The sequence below is a fragment of the Panthera tigris genome, chromosome D1, assembly GCF_018350195.1.
Source record: "Panthera tigris isolate Pti1 chromosome D1, P.tigris_Pti1_mat1.1, whole genome shotgun sequence".
NCBI classification, from domain to species: domain Eukaryota; kingdom Metazoa; phylum Chordata; class Mammalia; order Carnivora; family Felidae; genus Panthera; species Panthera tigris.
The window spans coordinates 107,665,442-107,686,301 of NC_056669.1; the positions used below are offsets into that span (position 1 = coordinate 107,665,442).

The 20,860-nt window shown below is 47.9% G+C and overlaps 1 long non-coding RNA gene across 2 annotated transcripts; it reads left to right on the forward strand.

The window, feature by feature from the left end:
* Positions 1-386: 386 nt before the first annotated feature.
* Positions 387-19,398, forward strand: LOC122230974. 2 transcript variants are annotated; one of them, XR_006208040.1, is made up of 4 exons: positions 387-8,144; positions 11,257-11,374; positions 11,945-12,065; positions 16,487-19,398. It is a non-coding gene; the product is annotated as an uncharacterized LOC122230974 (long non-coding RNA). The 2 variants fall into 2 exon arrangements; XR_006208039.1 differs by lacking the exon at positions 16,487-19,398 and having other exon boundaries at positions 388-8,144; positions 11,945-14,480.
* Positions 19,399-20,860: the final 1,462 nt, after the last annotated feature.

A 20,860-nucleotide genomic window follows, 5' to 3' on the forward strand; every position in this document is an offset into this window, starting at 1 on the left:
GGGGCGACCTAAGAAGACCCGGCGTTTGCTTTGGCCCCCTCGGGAATGCGGCCCCAGCCCGCCAACCCGCCCCCACTGCCCGGTCTTTCAGGGAACGGTGTTCTTACTCCCTCGTCCTCCGAAAAGAAAAAGGGGACTCTCCCCCGCGGAATCTTCTTCCCCAATATGACCTTGAAATCTATCTTCCGTGTCACGAGGCACTGCTAAAGGGGAGGCGGGGACAACTGAGGAATCCAGGTGGTGGACGCCCCGGGAGACCGAGACCCGCCTCCGAGTTGTCTCCCTGGGCAAGGTCAGGGAGGGACTTTTTTCCCCTCGCGTGGCGGTGGAGGAATCGTCCCGTTGAGCCGTGCCCCGAGTGATGCGGCCCGGGGCTATAAAAGCAAAAGTTGTGGCCTGTCCATCAGGAGTTAGCGACAGGGAGGGCCGCGGGCTTGGCTGTAGTTTTGGGGGGAGGAAGTGGCCAGCTCAGGGTCTCAGGGGGCAGATGGGGGAGATGACAGGCTTAGATGAGACTCGAGGGGGTTGGGGTAGGAGAATAAGAAAGGTTAAAGAGGAAACGAGATCCTGGAAGACCTATGGTGGGGAGAGCTGCGTTGAAGGTCCCCGCAGTGACCCAGGGGAGCACAGCCCTTTAGCCCTAGCTGTCGCTTCCTTCTGGAGAACGGGAACTTGGCCTCTAGGAGGGCACCGCTCCTGCGTGGGCCGAGCGAGCCCCGTGCCCTGGTTTGTGTGGGAGGAGGAAAGAAGTTAGAAGCAGGAGGAGAACAGGATCTCAACGCCCTTACTGGAGAGGAAGCGGAATTGGGCATTTGGCTCCCAGAGAATGATCAGGAAGGAAGGCAGTGGGGTGCAGGGCCCCAGGAGGGCTGGGAGGGCAGACCTCGAACTCGTCAATGTCAGCAGCCCCCTTTTTTTTCAGAGGGTTGTGAACCCGCGTGGGGATGAGGCCTGGTCTTGTGGATACTGAACTTAGCTTCGCGGGCCTGACAGCTCTGGCCCAGGGTGGTATGTAATTTTGGTTCGGCCTGGGACAGGGTCCAGGCCATGCCCAGCCTGGTGAAACCCAGGTCTGGGTGTGAGGTCAGACCCTTTGTCGGAGGTAAGGGTGGTCTCAGGAGTGACTGAGGAGGTAGGGTGCCATCGAAGCGGTTACTGGTGTGGCGCCTGACGCCTGACAGGCTGGGGCTGCTGAGGCAGGATATTTGTGTGTCTGGGGACAAAATTGACCCAAGCTTTATTTTCCAGGTGGCAGTGCTCCCCTTTGGACTTTTCCTCTAGGTTCCGTGCTAACTTCTTCTGTGAGCTCACTCTGCCCTTCCTCCTCCCTTTAACTCTCTCGAGGTTATCCATTCGTTTAAAACATTGCTTCTGGTAACCTGGTAAGCCTGGGAAAGTTGGCAACGGCCTTGAGAAGTTCGGTTATGTCGGTAATCGTGGAGGAGGAGAGGCACGCCCTGCTGAGACTCGGGGTGGGGTGGGGTGGTCTTGCCTGCCTGCGGAGAGGGTGGGGACGGAATGTGTACCCTTGGGTGGGCCTGCAGCTATGGCACCAGCTGAAAGTTACGAAATGCCTCATGGACCATGGTTTGTTACTATAGTGTTCATCGTGGTGATCAGATGGCACCAGGAGAAATGGAGCCCATGGCCAGTGTGAGTCGTAGCAGTGCAGGAGGGGAGACCCTGAAGGAGAGAGCCCGCCTAAGTTGATGTCTGCAGATTGAATTTCCAGAGGCTTAGGAGGTGGAAGTTTCTCCAGTGTCCTGTTTCCAGGCCTTGCTCAGGAAGCCCTGTATGCAGGAGGCCACCATTTAAGGTTTTCAGATGAGCTCGCGAGGGGGCAATCATTCAAAGTCCAAAGCAGATGCATCGGGCCATCAGCAGATCTGTTGCTTTGAATGTTTGATCCCGGAGCACCAACCCCCAGGCACCCCTCCTTTTCCGGGGCGGAGGTTTTCAGATGCCGCGTCTTCTAAATTGAGCCTTCGGTCTTTGCTAGTTCTGTGCTACGAACATTGCTTCAAGAAGATTCTTAAGCTGTAGGACGTTGTAACGTGCCGCAACGCAGAGTCATGCCTTGTAGATGAATCTTGCGGATGGAGCCCGGTGACTCGTTCGCCTACCCACGCGCCTGCCTGCCTGCACATTGGTTGGAGGAATTAGTGTGATGGTCTAACCTGTGTCTGGGGAAAGTGTTCACGTTTGAAACGCCTTGAGCAAATACTTAAATGAAGCCTACTGGCAAACCGAAGGGGGTGGGGGGGTGGGGGGGTCGTTGTGTTATGCTACAGTCCCGGGGTGGGTACAAGTTGGTTGTGGCCAAATTCTGTTAGAAATGGCAGGTCTTTGGGCATTCTGATTGCATCACAGATGACTAAGTGAGGGAAATGGTTGGGGGACTACCAGTGATCTTTGATGCTTCTATATATTTTTTCATGTGGATTTTGCTTGATTTCATTTGAAAGTAAACTTCAAATGGGAGGACCCAACTGAGGTGTGAGGGTTGGGGGGGGGGCACACCGTGGCATTGGTTCTGGCAGGGGTGACAGTTGGAGTGGTACACGTTGGCATTGGTACTGGGAGGGGTGGGGGCGAGGAAAGGGAGAGGGTTGGGTTGATACCGTAAATGTTGCAGAGGGTAGGGGTGGTAGGGAATGGGGGTTGGAAGGGAATTCTGGCAAAAAGGGTAAAATTCTGGGGAAGGTAATCGACTCACGGAGAAAGAAGATACTAGTTAACGCTACTAAATTGTTAGTGCTAGTTACATTGTCTCTTAGAAAGCACAAAAGATTGCTTCAAAACTTTAGAAAGAAGCTAAAATTGTTTTGCCTTGCTGCAAGGTGGGAAAGAGGGAAGACAACTGAACATGAGTACAAGTCCCATGAAAGCTGGGTGGCAGGAGTCCCCATCGGCAGAGTGCTCACCAGCCTTTGCTGCTCCATGAGCTTTTTCAGTGGTTTATATGAAGGTGTGCGGGTGTTGGGGAGCTGTCAGTCTTAGGACTTTAAATGTGCAAATTGTGAGCTTTTAAAGTATTGAAGTTTAAAATGTTGGTGTGCACTTGAGATTAGATGTACTCTTTGGGGTTTGGAACGTTGCTATTTACTGAGATGTTGTGGTTGAAAATTCTGAGCAAAGTGAACGTGCAATGATAGGAATTTTATGTCTCAAACACATCTCTTGTCTTTGTGGTCCGTGTTAATAGCAGTAAAAATTTTTGCCATTAGTGTTTGTAACAGAATAACCTTTTTATGGTCACTGTAAAATTACTGTGATATATAGTAGCAAACAATCCATGTAGCCTTGCAAAGGTTGAGTGAATCGATTCCATCTTTAATTTGAACATTTGTGCTTTTCAGATTGATCCAGTACTGGAGCAACTCTCAGCCAAAATCGGTTTGGGGAATAGGCAGAATGGTGGCGGGGGGAGCGGGGAGCCTTTACTAGATGTGGTCTGTTTTTAAAAATTCAGGGAAAGACAAGAAAACCGTTTATGATTACGTGTTTCTGAGCTGCATCCAGGGAGTTGGTAAAGTAATACCAGTAGCTCTTTCTCCTGTGCCTCTAACCTTAGATTTCACTAAAAATTTAAGATCCCCAATACCTTTTGCTTCTGGGATTTTTGTCTTCTGGGTTCTTGTTTAATGTTTAAAAATATGTTGGTGTCGTTCAGCTTTTCATCATGACTTGGGTATGATGTAATTCCTGTCCTCAGAATTTATTAGTCATGCGCGTATGGGGAAATGTGTTTGTTATGCTGTTGTGAAATGGAAGCTGTTACACTGGGTGGTTAAAGTACTTCTGTGTTGCTCTGTGCTGAGAACTAGTCTTCTGTTGCATCGTGTACATGATTACTAATCGTTTTCTTTACAGCACAAATAAAGGTTTGAGTTCTAAAACTCTTTAATTTGTATTGCTATCTTATGTTTTTCGACCTTTATCTTTTCTGTAAACAAGTTATCTTGATAATGACGTTGGATGTATCATCTTCTTATAGATTGAGGCCTAGATTTGCTGTTCAGTAGCTTTAAATAATTGAGGTCACTTAGTGGAGTGTGTAGTAACTTCAAATAAAACAAGTATGTCCTCAACGGTCTGCAGCCTGGTGGACAGGAATGGGGGCTCAGCTCACCGTAGGGAGTGTCTAATGGTCGTGCAAACTGATGCTGAACCACCCAGCCGGTGAAGGTCAGTGTCAAGGTCCTGGGCGAGTACTTTAATATCCTGGAACTTTAACTGGTTAGATTTCCAAATGGTATCATTGGAAAGGGGACCTATCATTCCCTTTGCTGAAGGGAGACCGTCTGAAGAATACAACAGACGTGTGTTCTGTGTTTTCTGTACTTGTGGTTTGGGGGAGCTGGAATGTATTTTGGACTCGAATCTAAACACAATTCTCATCTTTAGTACCAAAGACTTTGGTTTGGCTTTATTGGTAAGTGACATGAGTTTGGGCTCAATTGTGCACCTGCTCTGCGGAGCAGGCCAAGGTTAAACAGAGAGTGTGAGCAGAAGCTCTTGGAATCCATAGTTCGTCTCATGTGTCTAAATTGACTCTGTCCTGGGTGGGGAAGTGGCAGGAGGCTCATCCTGGGAGCAAAGTCCTCACGCTGCTGTTGTGTATTTACTCTTGGGCCCAAAGGTTTTGCCTCGCAGGAGGCAAAACTTTGGGCTCAGGATAGAAACCCTTGCCAACCTCCGTTAAGGCTTTAGTTTGCAAGGGAGCCGAAAGGGAAGTGTACCTTGGAAGGGGAGAGGAGATGGGACAGGCTAGGTCTGTGACCAAAACAAAGCGGTGGGAGAGCGTGGCCTAGAGAATTCCTCCAAGAGCAGGCATGGGACTGGCTATGGTCCTCCCTCCTTGTGTCTAGGTGGCCTGCGTCTAGGGTCCTGGTAAACCCTCATGTGTCTGCTACTGAGAAACTGGAGATGGGTGCTGGGGAGGAGGAAGTGGCCGGGCAGGGGTGGGGGGTGTGGGACAGGCTAAAGGCTCTGCTGAGAGTGGGCACGGCTGTGTGCAAGTTTCAGGATCCTTTCCCTGCTCACCTCTCTGGTCCTTCATCCCTGTAGAACAATCTAGGTCTCCTTTCCTATCTTACCCCTTCCCTTCTCTTTGCTTTTTACCCCAGCCCTCCTCCAGCTGCCCTGCCCTCTTTTCAGAACTAGTTTCTCCTTGTTTTTTATATGCTGACTACAAAACTCTTGCTTCCAACCTTGAAGGTAACTGCTATAAATGTTTTTCTAAATGGCAGTGTTTCCTAGCAACTATGTTGGCTGATAAAGGATTTCCATAAGGGTGTGATTGGCACCCAATGGTTGGTATTGGCAGACAGCAGGCAGCTGAAGCTCAGGCCCCCTAGCCTCCACCCAATCCAGGGGCTCCTGAGATGGTCTGTGAAAAAGGAGCCTTCTACCTGTTCTTTACCCACAATTATTCTCCCATCAAGTGAGTGGGCTGCAGGTGTGAATGACCGTGTTGATGATTTTTGCTAATCATTTTGCCTTCTCGTGCATAGATCTGAACTCGCACAGGCAGTGGATGACACAATGAAATTCATTAAGTAGAAAATGGTGATCTGGTGCAAGATGAAAGTAATGGGGGCATAAGGATAGCAAAAGTTGCGTTTGGAAGTTCATTTAAAAAGGAAAATAGCCTAAGAGTAAATATGGGTTGAGGCCTCTCTGTGCCCAGGTTGGGCATAGTCAGAACTGCCTAAGTGGCTCTCCTTACAAAAGGGATCAGACGCTAACCACCACCTCTTCCACTCTGCCGGCTGCCCTTGGTTTGTCTTCCTGACCTTGGACATTAAGGGACTTGTAGGACCTCTTATGCCGCTCTGTGTGGCGGAGTGTCTGGAGGAAATGTTAACCTCTGGTCTGCTCTCTATTGTGTGGTGCTGATACTAAATGAAATGCAAACAGGCTTACAGATACTTGTATGTTTTAAGTGTTCGTATTTAACACAGACTGCACCCCTGCAGTCTGGGAGTGGGCAGAGGAAGGTAGCAAAATAACAAAAAATAAAAAGATGCAAAGGTGTATGTCCCTGGGGGTGTGGCCTTGACCTTGCTCTTGTGGGTGTCCTCTCCGCCACCTTCTGGCCTGCTGGGTAAGGACACTGCCTGCTCTCTGCTGCAGGCCCCTCAGCTCTGTGCCGCCTTCCCTCTCTTTTAAATACCTCTTAACTGAGTTCTCACGTATAAAAAAGGTTTATCATGAGGCTTACAAATAAGACAGAAAAACCAAAATCCTCAGTAATTTTCTGTTATTGGTATGTTTGCTTCTAGAGTGTTTTTTTCTTCCTATGCATAAGATATGATTTTTTTTGTTACAAAAATGGGATTATGCCGTAAATTGCTTTGCAACTCCTTTCACTTAATATATAGTGAACATCTTTTCCTGTCATTTAAAGCATCTTTTGTGGTGATGTAATCCATCATATGTCTATATCAGTTTAAACAATCTAAGTTAGATGATCTTATTTTCCAGGTTGTTTTTTGTTTTTTGTTTTTTTTTTTCTCTTAAGAAGTACAGCTATGATGACCTTCCCTGTGGCTCACACTTGATCACATCTGATATTCTTTCTTTGGGGTATATGAATATATGAAATGCCTATGTCAAACTTAAGACTTTAGGTTCATTTATAGTGCTAAATAGCCCTCCCGGAGGGACTTTGTAAATTAATGTTCTCATAATTGAGGTAAACCTGGCTTTGTCTTCCCTTTTCTACAGTATTCCAAGGTATCACTATATTAAAAACCTTAGATCTTTACCGCTACTGAGACAGAATATCTGTGGATTGGCCATTTGCAGTGGTGTGTGTGTGGGGAGGGGTTACTTGGGCTTACTAATTGCTCATTTTCCTATTGGTTGTTTTGTAGAAACACATATTAAGGATATTAACAATCTATGTTCAACGTAAATGCTTTCCCCGGTTTTTAGATTACCTTTTCATTTTGTGTATTGTGTTTCAGACATACGAAAGAGTGGCACCATTTTTCTGAGGTCCTTTTGCTATAGTTTCTGCACTCGGTGTTCTGCTCAGATCTCTCCCACCCCAAAAGTATATAAATATTAATCTGGATTTTCTTGTGACACTTACGGCTTAATTTTTTACGCTTAAACATGTACCACAACTGGAGTTTATTGTGCAGCCAGTGGGGGGTAGGGGCTGATGTCCTCTCAGAGCCCCCCAGAGCTTGCTCCCCTCCTGGTGTCCCCCGCCCTGTGGCTACATGATTGAGTGGAAGAGTCGCGGCTGTCACAATAGGACAGTTCACTGGAGAAGACCTTGGGGACAGGCAGGTATTGTCTTCTAGTGGGGGCCTCCGTGATGGAGGTTGCATTACCGCATCCTAACTGTTTTGGACCTATGGCAACGCCAGCCCCGGGGGCAGGTGTCCAAAGCAGGTGCCGAAGGATGGATCTGGGTTTTCCCCGACCTGGCCGCTTGGAAGCTTTATGCACTAGAGAAAGTCACTGAACCCCACCCGCCGAGCCTGTTTCCCTCCTCTGTGAAATGGCGCCAGGTGAACGTGTGTCCTGGGCACACAGCTACTCTTCATCGAGCGTTTGCAGTGCCACCTTCCTCTCATTACCCAGCCTCCTGTCCAACCACTACCTCCTGGTTCCCCCTCCCTGCCCGCCTTGCTCTGAGCCTTTGATGACAATCAGTGTGCATATTCTGGTCTGCTCTGGTTTTGCATTTCTGTTTTCATTTGCATTTCCCTGTATCAGTGGAGTTCACAAACACGTTGGACGTGGCTTTTTCTCAGGGTTGTTAATTCCTCCGTAAGAATGCTATGGATGGGCTTCTAGAGGTCTGTGAGTGCTCAGAAACGGTGTGTATTTTATATATATACACATATATATATATTGTGTGTGTGTGAAAAGCATAAGCTTGCCGAAGAGGCCCATGACCTCAAAAAAAGATCAAATGAAAAACTGCATTATTGTATCCCGTGGTGCTTATACTATAGGATGTCTCCTCCGTCTCCTAAGTAGTAAGCAGTGTCTTGACTATTTTAGGTTGTGCCTGCTGTGAGCGTCTCTGTGAGTGTGGTGTGTGTGTGGCGTTGCCTGCTCGGTGAGTATGCACGGTTTCACGGACTCGGATACTCTCCGGAAAGCTTACACTTCCTCTTGTGAGTATCTCCATTTCCCTGCATAGTTGGTGACATCAGATATTTTCAATTTTTCTTATTACAACTTTTTTTTTAGTTGTGGTAAAATACAACATAAAATTTATCATCTTAATCATTTTTAAGTGTACAGTTCAGTAGCGTGACGTATTGTCGTGCAACCAATCTCCAGGGCGTTTTCATCTGGCAAAACTGAAACTCTGTGCCTGCTAAACTCCCCATTCCCTTCTCCCTCCCTCCCCTGGCAACCACCCTTCTCTGTTTCTGGGAGTTTGACCTTTCTAGGTACCTCATGTTAAACAGAATCATACGGTACTTGCCTTTGGTGACTGGCTTATTTTACTTGGCATAATATCCTCAAGGTTCATCTGTGTTACATGTGTCAAAATTCTCTTCCTTTTTAGAAGAGCTGAAATGGGCACCTGGTTGGCTCAGTCATTGGAGCGTGCAACTTTTGATCTGAGGTCTATGAGCTTGAGCCCCATGTTGGGTGTGGAGTTTACTTTAAAAAAAGAAAAGAGCTGGAACGTTCCATCAGATGTATGTAACACATTTTGTTTACCGCTTGTCAATTAATACCTGGGTCGCATCCACCTTTTGGTTGTTGTGAACGATGCTGCTGGGAACGTGGGTGTGCAAATACCTTTTGAAACCCTGCTTTTATTTCTTTGGGAGATACACCCGGAAGTGGGACTGCTGGATCATATGGTAATTCTACTTTTAATTTTTTGAAGAACCTCCATACTGTTTTCCACAGTGGTTGCACCAGTTTGCATTCCCACCGGTCTGCAAGAATCCCAGTTTTCCACATGGTCCCCAATACTTGCTATTTTCTGTTGTTTTATATAGCAGCCACCCTATTGGGTGTGAGGTGATGTTTCGTTGTGGTTTTGATTTGCATTTGCCTAATAATTAGTAATGTTGAGCATCTTTTCATAAGATTCTTGGCCATTTGAATGTCTTGTTTGGGGAAACATCTTTTCAAGTCCTTCGCCCATTTTAAAATCTGGGTCATTTTTTATTGTTATTGACTTGTAGTTCTTAAACTATATTTTGAATAATAACCCTTTATCAGATAGATGACTTAGAAATATTTTCTCCCATTGTGTGGGCTGCCTTTTCAGTCTGTTGATCGCGTCCTTTGATGCCCAGGAGTTTTTAGCCCTCATGTAGTCCAGTGTATCTATTTTTTTACCTTCGTCACCTGTGCCTTTGGTGCCATGTCCGAGAAGTCATTGCCAAGTCCAGTGTCATGAAGTATTTATTGCTACTATTAAAAGGGCTTTGGTAGTCTTGATCCATGTTTTTGAACTTACTGGTTAGTCCGTTTTACCATTTGGTTTACCATCTGCCTTTTACCTCTTTGCCCGCTTACTGTGTGAAATGCCTTACTGAGTTCTATAATGGTCGTAGATTCTTTGTTCCGTTCAGAAGGTAAGCGTTTGCCAGTTATGAGTGTCAAACGTACTCCTTTTTTCCCCTTCTGTTGTTGGTACAAAAAGTGTCTATCACACAAGGACTTTTAAAACATCCATCTACCAAGTCTAATAATAATTAGTAAGTCTGTTCATTTTGCTTCTGATTACGTTTTCTTCAGTAGCTAAATGTCTGTGTACTCTTACAGTTTCCTGAGTACTCTTCACCGTTTAAGGAGTTATGAATCCAATTTAGGGGTGAATCTAAATTGATGAGTTATACTCATAAAGTGGAAATGTCAAACTTTTACTGACTGAATTCTACTTTGCTTTGCTCCAGGTCAGTATTAGTGTCTTGCAATTAATTATCTGCCTGAATCTGTTTCTGGAATTTTTAGCCGCTAGTTTCTGTTGTTTCTAGCCAAATACAGCAAATTTTAATGACCATCACTGTTACTATGTTTGAAAACCTAGTATGTGGAGGCTATGCTGCTCCCTTTAAGGCAAGAGTATTCTCTCCTTGTTGGAACTTGAGTACACAGAACTGGGTTAATCTTTGGTTTGTGACATGACATGGCTCTCTTTTATTTGCTTCCTTGGTGTTTTTAATAATGTGGTAAGCATTTCTGAGACTTGTGTTCAGTGTCAAACCTAGGACGTTAGACAGTAGTTTTTTCTACCCGGGTGGTCATCTTCTCCCCCTGCCCCCATCTCTAGGCCAATGTAATCGCCATCCCGAATACTGGATTTATCTTTACTTGCTTTCTTTTCATATAACTTAAAAAAAAAAAAAAAAATCCACCTAAGTGTGTTTGTTAAGGAAGCTCCAGGCATTCACAGCCCCTCCAGGACAGCACAGCACAGCAGCTGTGCCATCTGGGATTCTCCATCTTGTCAGGTGGGTTGAGACTTTCTGCTGCCAAAGTAGAGTAATGTGCTATGGAATTGAGTTAAAACTGATCGCTCTCTACAACTGCTTGTCGGTACCAGAATTGAGCATCAGATAGTGTCTGACTTATTTAGACCTAGCAAGACTCTGAGTCCACTTCTGGCGTTCTTTCTCCTAAGCAGGCTGAAAAACAAACTATTCTAGGACAGCAGTTGTGACATCGGCCGAAAGTGGCTTTTAATTATATCTTATTTGTTTGGTCTTGTTGAAATCTTCTTACCTGGCATCTGTCTGTCAGCATTTCTCATCCCAAGTGGAAAAGGCGTGCATCCGGGTGGGGCACAGTCTGCTCCCTCTGCTGCCTGCCTGCCGCACCCAGCCTTAGCTGGTTCCCCCTTTAAGTACGCGCTTCCCCTCAGAGGCCCCCCGAGGGCCAGGAGCACAGGTGTGAGCCCTGCTCTGTCTCTTACTCGACTAATAGGGTCATGGGGAGCTTCACGCTGGGAACCACAAGGCCCAGATCTATCCCCGGCAGCCTTATTCTTGCCCCCTTCGCTTCTGGGGTAAGTGGTAGCTGTCCCCTTGACTCCTCTGTCGATGTAACAGCTGTGGGACCAGCTGTCTGTGTGTCAGAGCGAGGCCCTGCCTCTGCCTCCTGCTGACCCCAAGGGCAGAGGCTCTGCCGGTTTTCTTCCAGTTTGTTTCAAGATATAAAAAATGTTCAGAGTGATATGTGCACATATAAAAAATTCAAACCCTGTAAAGGGGATGTAGCGACATCCTTCTCTAACCCCAGCCTCCCTTCCCACAGAGGCAGCAGTTGTGGCCAGTCGCTTGAATTTCTTTCTGGATAATCCTGTGTACCTATTTCACTACAGAGGCCCCGGCACACCACATCCGGTCTCGCACTTTGGACTGTTCAGTTAACGGTACATCTAGGAGCTCACCGCTTGTCTTTTTTGGCCTACCTTGGGCTTTTCGAAACACATCTGTGTGGTAGTCAGTGTTTAAATTTACCCATTTTCCCTTGTGAGGAGCAATTAGATTGTTTCTAGCGATTTTTACGGTGTATAAGGCTATACTGAGTATCTGCCTATGTGGTTGTTTGTGTATATGGGCAACTGTGCCTTTGGGGGAAGGTTTCTGGGTCTTGGTCTGTGTGTCTTTCTGAATATGATGGGTGCTGCCAGCCCACGCTCGCCGTAGCTCCGTTCTTCTGCTTCACGTTTTCCCGCACTTCACCAACACCGTTCTTAAACTTGGTTACTTGTCAATGTGAGAAGTAAAAATAGCATTTCATTGTAGTTTTGAGTTCTATTTCTATTGGGCTGCGTACTTACAGATTCTTCAAGAGCTTTTCATATATTGAAGAAATTAACCCTTTGTCACTGATGCGGCAAATACTTGCCTGTTTGTCGTTGATCTGGCTTTTGTGTTTCATGCTAGAATGTTGCTGTTCAGAGTTTTAAATACACTTATGTATCAATGTTTTCTTTTAGGGCTTCTGGGTTTTATGACTCAGGTTGTGAAGTGCCCCCCAACCCCCGCCCCATTCCAGACGCAGTGGTTCCCTGCAGCCCGGCCTTGGCCGTTTGGGGTTTTACCTTTGCTGAGTAGAAGGTAAACTCCAGTGTCGCCGTGGTTCAGTTTCCACTTTGTGATTCTGTAAAGCTGAGTGAACACTTTGTTGGCCGACGTGTGTGACTGTTTGTGCCTCAGTTATGTGTTCATCTCCTGAGAACTCTTCACTGGAGGACGTTTACCCTCGAATGACTACAAAACATTGTTTAAGTTTGTAGTTTGCCCTTTTTTCCTTTTTTTTAAGTTGACGCGCGATGCTGCCACGTTGCTTTCAAGTTATAATTTGCCTTTTAAATTTACTTGTTGCATCTTGCCAGTGGTTTTCAGTTTTGTTGTCAAGTCTGTTATTTTGATCGTGGTTTCATACTTTGATGTGCTGCTGTATTTCCCACTGGCTTCCTTGTGCTTTCATTTTTGACATTTGACATAACTCTTTAATCCGTCTAGAAGTCGTGTTGGTGTTTGTACAGTGTGAGGTAAGAATCCAATTAGTTCAAGATGGCTGATTTCCCCAGCGCCGCTTCCTGGATGATGCCTTCTCTACTGATCTGAAGCTTGTTAGTTATGTACTAAGTACCTTTAATGTAATTGAGTATGTTTCTGAACTTTCTAGTTTGTTCCGCCGATCTATCTTTCCTCCGCCAGTCCAGTGTTTTCATTATATTAGCTTTATCACATCTGATTGTAAAAGGTGGTAATACAAGCCCCTGGCATTCTTTTTTAAGGTACTCTGATTTTTACTGGAATTGCATTATGTTTATCGATATGTTATGACGTTGAGACTTTCCATCTAGGAACAGGCCCTCCCTGTTCGTTTAGGATTGGATGATTTTCGTGTCCCTCAGAAATTTTAGCCCTCTCTTAGGCAAGTTATGGACATTTATGAAGTTCGCTCCTAGATATGTTATATTCTGTATTGTGGTTAGATATATTTTTCCATTAAAATTCCTGGTTGTGGTAGTATATGATAAGACTTGTTTTATAGGTATACATTATTTCGGACATAAATAGGCTGATTATTAAGGCCAATTGGAAGACAATATAGCATCCGGGCTAAAAGGGCTTTTGAGTCAGATGACTCTGCTCTCATGCTTGACTTGCCCCTTATTTATTTTCTGTGCCACAAGCTCTCTGCCTCAGTTTCTCCATTTGTAAGAAGGGATAATCATATTATCTACTAAGAAGTGGGATGAGGGTTTAATGAAATAAAGAGGCATCGTGCTCAGTGCTCTGCTGACACGGAGTGAGCACTGTTCTACTGGAGTTTCAGAGTAAGAGTCATCTTTAATGGTTCTGTCATCCATGTGATTCATTCCGTTTTTCATGCTTCTCTCCTGTCTTGCTGGCATTGGCTGTAATCACTAATGAGCTGTGAGCATCGTGGTCTTGTTCCCACCCAATCCGCTGGTGGGATCTGTCGGCGGATAGAGGGGTCAGGCTGGCCCTGGCAGGTGTGCACAAGCCCCAGCAGCACACTTCAGGCTGCCCGTTGGTTGTCATCCTGACGGTCCTCAGCTGGAGTGATCTGACAGACCTCTTCAAATTTTAATATTCACGTATTTGTTTTATCATGTATTTGAAAATTGCTGGTTTTCTATTTATGGTGGTAATACAACATTTCCTTTTAAGAGAAATATATTTGTTCTCTTTTTAATTGAAATGTCCCCCCACATACTGTAAGATTCATACTGTCGACGTGTACAATTCAGTGGGTTTTAGTGTGTTCACCGTGTTTTGCCAACCATCACTGTCATCCCATTTCCAGGACTTTTTCATTTTCCCAAACAGAAGCCTGATCCCCATAAAACAGTAACTTCCCATCCCTCCCTCCCTCCTCCCGGTTCCCCCCCCCCCACTTTTTTTCCTGCATTTTCATTATTGTAACTGATCAAAGTCTGTTTGCAATAGATGTGAATGTGAGTTAAGTACATGTGACATTGATTTGGCAGAGGCAACCTAGTGATTGGCAAGAACACAGCACGAGCAGCTTCTGCAGGTTGGTGTTCCTCCTCCTGGTTCCTGATAACCTTTACTATACTCTCTGTCTATTTGCCTATTCTAGGTTCCTCCTACGAACGGAATCATACATTTGTCCTTTTGTGTCCGTCCTACTTCAGTTAGCACAGCGTTTGCAAGTTTCATTCACGTTGCAGCATGTAACAATACTCGATTCCTTTGTGAGGCCGAATACGCCCTTGGTGTGGCTACACCACATTTTGTTGATCCAGTCATTTGTTGGACATTTGGGTTGTTTCCACTCATTTGGCTATTATGAATAATACCTCTATGCACTTTTTATGTGAATTTGTTTTAAATTGTCTTTGGTGTGTGCCTCAGAGTGGAAGTGCTGGGTCAGATAACTCTGTGCTTAACTTTTTGAGGATCCGCAAAATTGTCTCCCAGTGTAGCTGCACCATTTTACATTCTCGCCATTAATTGATGAGGTTTCTGATTTCTCCACACCCTCAACCCTTGTTCTTATTTGGCTGTGTGTGTGTGTGTGTGTGTGTGTGTGTGTGTGGTTTTTATATAAGCTCTATGCCCAGTGTAGGATTTGAACTCCCAACCCGGGGTCGCATGCTCATCCACCCAAGCCAGCCAGGCACCCCTCTGGCTTTTTGATCATGGCCATCCTAATGGGTGTGACGTGGTACCTCCTGTGATTTTGATTTGCACTTCTCTCATGACTAACAGTGTCTAGCACCTTTCCATGTGCTTGTTGGCCATGTGTAGATCTTCTCTAGAGAACTGTGTATACTGATCTTTTGTCCCCTTTTTAATTGAGTGTTTATCTTTTCGTTATTGAATTTTAAGAGTTCTTTGTGTATTCTGGATACTAGAGCCTTATCATGTTTTTCCCTTCTGGGGGTCGTGTTTCCACTTTCTTGGTAGTGTTCTTTGACATAAAATAAATTTATATGTCGAAAGTAACTTGATTTAAGGAAAAAAAAAAAACTAGGACTGGTTATACGGCAAAAAATGTCCAGATGTCGTGTGAATGATTAAGGTTTGGGGGCAGAGAAAAGAGTGTTCCGATCCTGTAGCGTGAAGTGGGTGAGCACTCCTTCCTGTGCGACGTCAGCGGGTTCCACCTGGTGCGTGTGCCGGGGTCGTCTCGTTGGAGTGCTTGGAAGGTTTGGTTTTGTTTTTTATGTCCAGTAATAGATAATGGATTTATTCAGATGTCTTTTCTGCATTCCCCACCCCCCCCCCCGCCGCTGCCCCCCCCAAGCATCGAGTTTTTCTCCTTTCATTCTCTCATGATTAATTACATCACGGAATATTATGGCCTCCTGTGATTTCTGAAACACACGGGTCCCAAGCCTGGAGCTCTATTCCGCCAACACAGAAATGAATCAGAAGGTCCCCTTCAGCTTCAGGGCGTTGTCAGGCAGGCTTCCGTATCAGGACCTCGGGAAAGGCAGAGACGCTTTTAAGAGCAGCAGCAAAGAGCAAACCTCTGAGCTGGACAACTGACTTTCTGTTCCCTGCTTTGCCACTTAGCACGTGACGTTGGCCACATTTCTAAAATCCTTGAAGCCGGTTTCCTTAATAAAATGGGGACAAAAATAAAGTCAGAACATGACTCGTGGTTTGCGTGAGGCTGAGATGAGGGGTCACACGGCACAGGTGCTGGGAGTGAGGGGCCCTGCTGTTTCCGGTCCCTGTCAGCCTCCCCACTTTGCACAGTTGACTGGACACAGAGTGTTGGGTAATGCCCCCGGGCTGCCACTTCCTTTTGGAGATTCCAAGTTCTTTGCGAACTTCCAATGTCTTCCTGAGTTATAGGCTAGTCCGTATTTCTATTTCATTGTAAGTCAATTTGTTTGAATTAAGGTTTCTAAGAAAATTGCCTTCGTAAATACGTATTAGTGTAGAGCTTTTTTTTTTTTTTTTTTTTTTTTTTGCATTTTAATATCCTTGTCAATGGTTTTTGGGGGTGGAAGGAAAAAAAATAGTTTTCACTTTTTATTCCTGGTTTATCTCTGACAGACTTTCGAGAAATCTATTTTACTGGTTTTTTCAAAGAAGCAGCTTTAGAGAGAATACCCAGTTCTGTTTTCATGTTGTAATTTATTAATTTCTGCTTTTACTTCATTAATTCTTGTGCTCTCCTTGGATGTTGTTTGTCCCTCTTTTTCCAGTCTTGCCTTACGTGCTTAGTGCGGAAGGCGGGGGAGGCAGAGCGCGGTCAGGGAGGCTGTGGCAGGAGGCGGTCCTGCTCTAGCCCCACTGTGACCACGGACAGAGCCCTCCAATGCTGACGCGTGGACCCTCCGTAAGGGAGGCAGCTGCTGCCCCCTCCCCGCCCCCGCCACCCCCCGCCGCCAGAGGATGCGTGGAGGCCAGTTAGTGGCCAGGGCCCAGCGGGAGCATGGGGGGCGTTCTGCAGGGGGGAACGGCCAACTGCTGTTGCTGCGGTCCACAGTTCGGTTTCTAACGATCACTCCAACCAACAGCCTCCTCGGTGTCCAGATACTCGGCTGGTCTCCACAGACACAGGCAGGCGAGATGAAAGGCCTTGCCTTCCCGTGGTGCCCCCGTTCTCCCGGGGGACGGGTCTCCGATGGTGACTAGATAGATGGTGAGTGAACACGGTGCGGCAACAGCCACCGGGGATGGAGTGCAGCCTGAGGGTGAAGACAGAGCCCTAACCCAGGGGAGACCTTTGAGCTGTCGCTTGACAGGTAGGCGAGGCTGTAAGGAAGAGCATTCCTGGCTGAGAAAAGGGCGATAGCAAAGCCTCTGAGCTGTGAAGGAAGCTGGCTGGAGCTGGGAGTGCAGGTGGGGCTGGCCGGGCCACGGTGGGGACTCAGGAGGTGCCCCTTGGTGCACCCGAAGGCTCCCCGTCTGTATTTGGGAAAAGAGTTTATTGTCCTTATTTCCTATTTGCTTTCGCTTTTAGTTCTGATGTATCATTTGAACGTAGTTATTTAAAGAGTGCGCTTTAAATTTCCCGAGGTTTCGGAAGGGTTGTGTTTTGTTGTTTTTAACTATTATAATCGATTTCTATTTTAATGAACGGTTACCTGAGGAAGTGCCCGGTACAGTTTCTGCCTTTTTGGATCTGTGGCTCCCTTTCTTCGCTGCTTAAGGTATGATTATTTTTATAAATGCTCCATGGCGTTTGAGAAAGTATTCTTTGTCACATTCCGTACGTTGGGTCCGTCCCTCTCGACGGTTTGGGGTCCAGTCCAAAGCCACGACGTCCCCATGTAATGCGAAGCGTGATTCCATTTTCCCCACCACTCGTGGTTCTCTCCGCTGCCCCCAAGACTGCTCACCGGTTTTGTTCTGTGTGTTTCGCTGCAGTGTATTTGGTGCGTGGAGTCCGGCCCTGCCGCGTGGAGTGCCGGGTGCTGACCGGGCAGACGGGAGCCCACCCCCTCCCCACCCCCACCTCACTGTCTCCTCCTTTGCGGGTTGAACGAAGTACCTGTGTGTTGGAATTTTCAACTGTTGAACCTTGAAACCATTTTTCCATCTCTCGTCTGTTTCCTGCCCGTGTCGTGTCTTCGTTGTATACAGTAGTGATCGGGAGCCGTTTTGCTTCTTCCACTTCAGGCTACCTTGTAGACACAGTGACTCTGTTGAAATAATCCGCCTGTTCTGGCTGAGGCTCTCTGGGGTGTTCCAGGCTGTGAGCCTGCCACTGTCACCTCGTGGGCTTCTGCGTGGGCTGGTTCCAGCATTTTGTAATCCTGAATTACACGGGCACAGGCGTCTTTGGGCAAATCCTCTTTTATACCTCCAGGCTGCTCTTGGTTTGTCCCCCGGCCGGAGGCAAGGGGCGGGAATTGCTTGCTTCTCTTCACTCACTGCCCTGGGTCCAGATGTTTGGAAAGGGCCGGTTATGCACTCCGGTTTTGCCCACTGCCCTGCCAACACAAGTTTTTCTGTTTTTGCCTGTGAGTGTGGAGTGCTTCCTTGAAGACATTTTATTTTATTTTTATTTTATTTTTCCCTTGAAGCCATTTTAATTTTCACTGGGGACACGTTTCCTGTGTAGGTCACTCTCTGAGTTTCCTTAAGCAGACACCTTGAGGGTCTTGTCACTAACATGTTGAATTAATTCTTTGCTCATCTTACAGACTGTGTTTTGACTACCCCCCCATTTTTTAAGGCCTTTTAAGGTCAGAGCTTTGTTCCTCCATCAGGTTGGGACTTAGATGGCTATGCACGGTTCCTCTTTCCTGCTGCAGTAAGTAAGTGCCTGCCTTTTGTGGTGTGTTTGGGGGCTGAAGCCTGGAGAGAGGCCAGGAGGGGCGATGGGCAAGCGAGGAGGTGGGGGAGAGGTGAGGGAGATGGGTGAGGGGGATGGAAGTCTGGCTCTGAGCTCACCCAGTGGTCCCCAGACCTTGGTGTGTGTGTGTGTGTGTGTGTGTGTGTGTGTGTGTGTGTGTGTGTGTGACAGAGAGAGAGAGACAGACAGACAGACAGACAAGACTGGCTGTGCTTGCAGAGCATCCGTCAGGACTAGTAGAGAGGACCCGTTGTCAGCCTGGCCTGGTGTGACCCTGAACAGGTCTCAGTCCTCTCTGAGCCTCACCTTCTCCTCTGGACTCCGCTGGAGAAGGGCTACTGGGCTCCTCCGGGCTGGTGGGAGGGGTCCAGGAGCCCTCCCCTCGTAAGAGGCCAGGACAGGACTCCTGGATGAGGACCGCAGAGCTTGGGGGTGCTCCCACTGGACCCGCCGTGGGCCCACAGGAGGCAGAGCCCAGCCTGGGAGCAGCAGGTGCTTAGGGCCCAGATGGGGAGGGTGGCCCAGGGCAGGTAAAGTGGCCCAGGGTCCAGGGTACGCTTCCTGTTCCTCCTGTCTCTGGGGCCCTGGTGACTCAGACCGTCCTCTCGGGGAACTCAGACACGGGACCAGAGGCTGGTGGGGACACTGTGCTTCTGACTTCATTTTCAAGCAGTGGCAGCTTCGCAGGAAGGACCCCACAGCCGGCACTGGTGGAGAGAGCGAGGACGGCAGGCCAGGCAGGTGGGCTAGACTGTGTGGCCCCACACAGCAGGGGCCCAGCAGATGCGGAGGACCACTGGCATTTGAGCTAGGCTGGGGTGCTTGAAATTTCCTCTAGTTCTTAGATTTCCTGTTCTGGATGAAAAACTTGAAAGTTTTGCCTTTAATTATAAAAGTCATCTGCATAGAGTTAAAAATTCAAGCCATGGAAAAAGGTATAAAATGAAAGTAAAATCCTTCTCCCCTCACTCATCCCAGCCCTACTGCAGAGAGGTGGCCTCTCCCATTTCTTAGGATCTTTTTGGAAATTTCCATCTACATACGAAGACATTGCCCTACAGTGAGCAGGACCATAACTTGTGGTTCAGTTTTCCGTCGGACTTTGTGAGCTCCTGCAGTTGGGATGTGCATCCAGCACAACAGGAAACATGTGTCCATGCGGCCAAGGGGACACGCGTCCCCCTGGCTGCACATTTGACAGGGCTGTCAGGGCAGCGAGGGGGAACCTGGGAGGGAGGGGGGCCCGGAGCCGCCGCAGGTGTTTCTTTTACTGGACGCGGCCCATGGCCGCGTTCAGGTTTTGCTTTTCACCTTTGAGTCTGTGAGAAAACAAGCAGGAAAAAGCAAAAGGCGCTGGTGGTGGCACGCCCGGTGCTGCTGGGCCAGGGTTCGAGTCCCTGTGGCGTCTCTGCTTCCTTCCTGCTCCCCATTCCGGGCCCTTGCCCTCCGTGGTCCTGAGGAGAGACGTTGGGCTGAAGCACCCAGGGCCTCCCCCAGGAGTGCTCCCCTCCACGGTCTCCTCCATCGCCCCCTTGGAGGACCCGGGGCTGGGCTCTCAAGGGCTCTCCCCCTCCCTTGGGCCGTATGTAGATGAACTAGCCCCATGCGAACCAATCCTTCGAGAAGAAGAGGAGAGCTTGGGAGCTGTGAACCCCAAGGCCGAGGGTGTGTGTGCTCCCCGCCTGGTCTCCTCCATCTGAGGCTCCCAGGACCAACTCACCACCGCCCTCCACCTCCGAGGACCAGGATGGCTTTTCTGGGAAGGCTGAGGGGGTGAGGAGTTCTGGGCTGGCAGGTCAGGGTGTGGGGTGGCCCTGGGGGAGAAGAAGGCAGGGCCAACGCACACACGGGCCCTGGGGCAGGAAATGGGGCAGGAGGGGCCAGAATGGGCACCGAGGGATCTGAGACTGCACTCTCCAGGCTCCTGGGACCTGGATGGATCCCAGGAGACACCCCACCCCCACCACCGCCCCGCCTCCTGCCTGGGACCCAACAGGGACAGTGTGCTGTGATCCTGAGCAAGCTCCACACAAGCCCCAGCAGCGGCTGCCTCTGCCTCTCTCCAGCTTTGTCAGCCTCCCCATCCCTTCCCCGCATCCCAGAAAGAGGTCAGAGGATCACAATCCATTTCACTGGCCACAGTGCCGATGGCTGCCTTGTCTCCAGCCCAGACCATGGTCACGCCATCAGTGCAGAGCCTGATTTGGGGCTCGATCCCCTGAACCTTGAGATCATGACCTGAGTCAAGATCAAGGGTCCGACGCTCAACCAACTGAGCCAGCCAGGCACCCTGACAAAACCTCTTTTAAGGGACTTCCAGGAAGCCTGGCTGGCTCAGTCAGCGGAGCATGTGACTCTTGATCTAAGGGCCATGAGTTCTAGCCCCATGTTGGGGGTAGAGTTTAGTTAATACAAAAAAATATATATATATATATAAGGGACCTTGGCTTGGGTCCTCCTAAAGGAGACTGATGGCCGCTTTGTCATCGTCTGCAATCCCTCAACCTCTTAGCAAATTTTGGTGACAGAAAATTGCCCCGTGGATCTGGTGTTTCTGGCTGAGGTGGTGAGAGGAGGCAGCAGGAAGCTG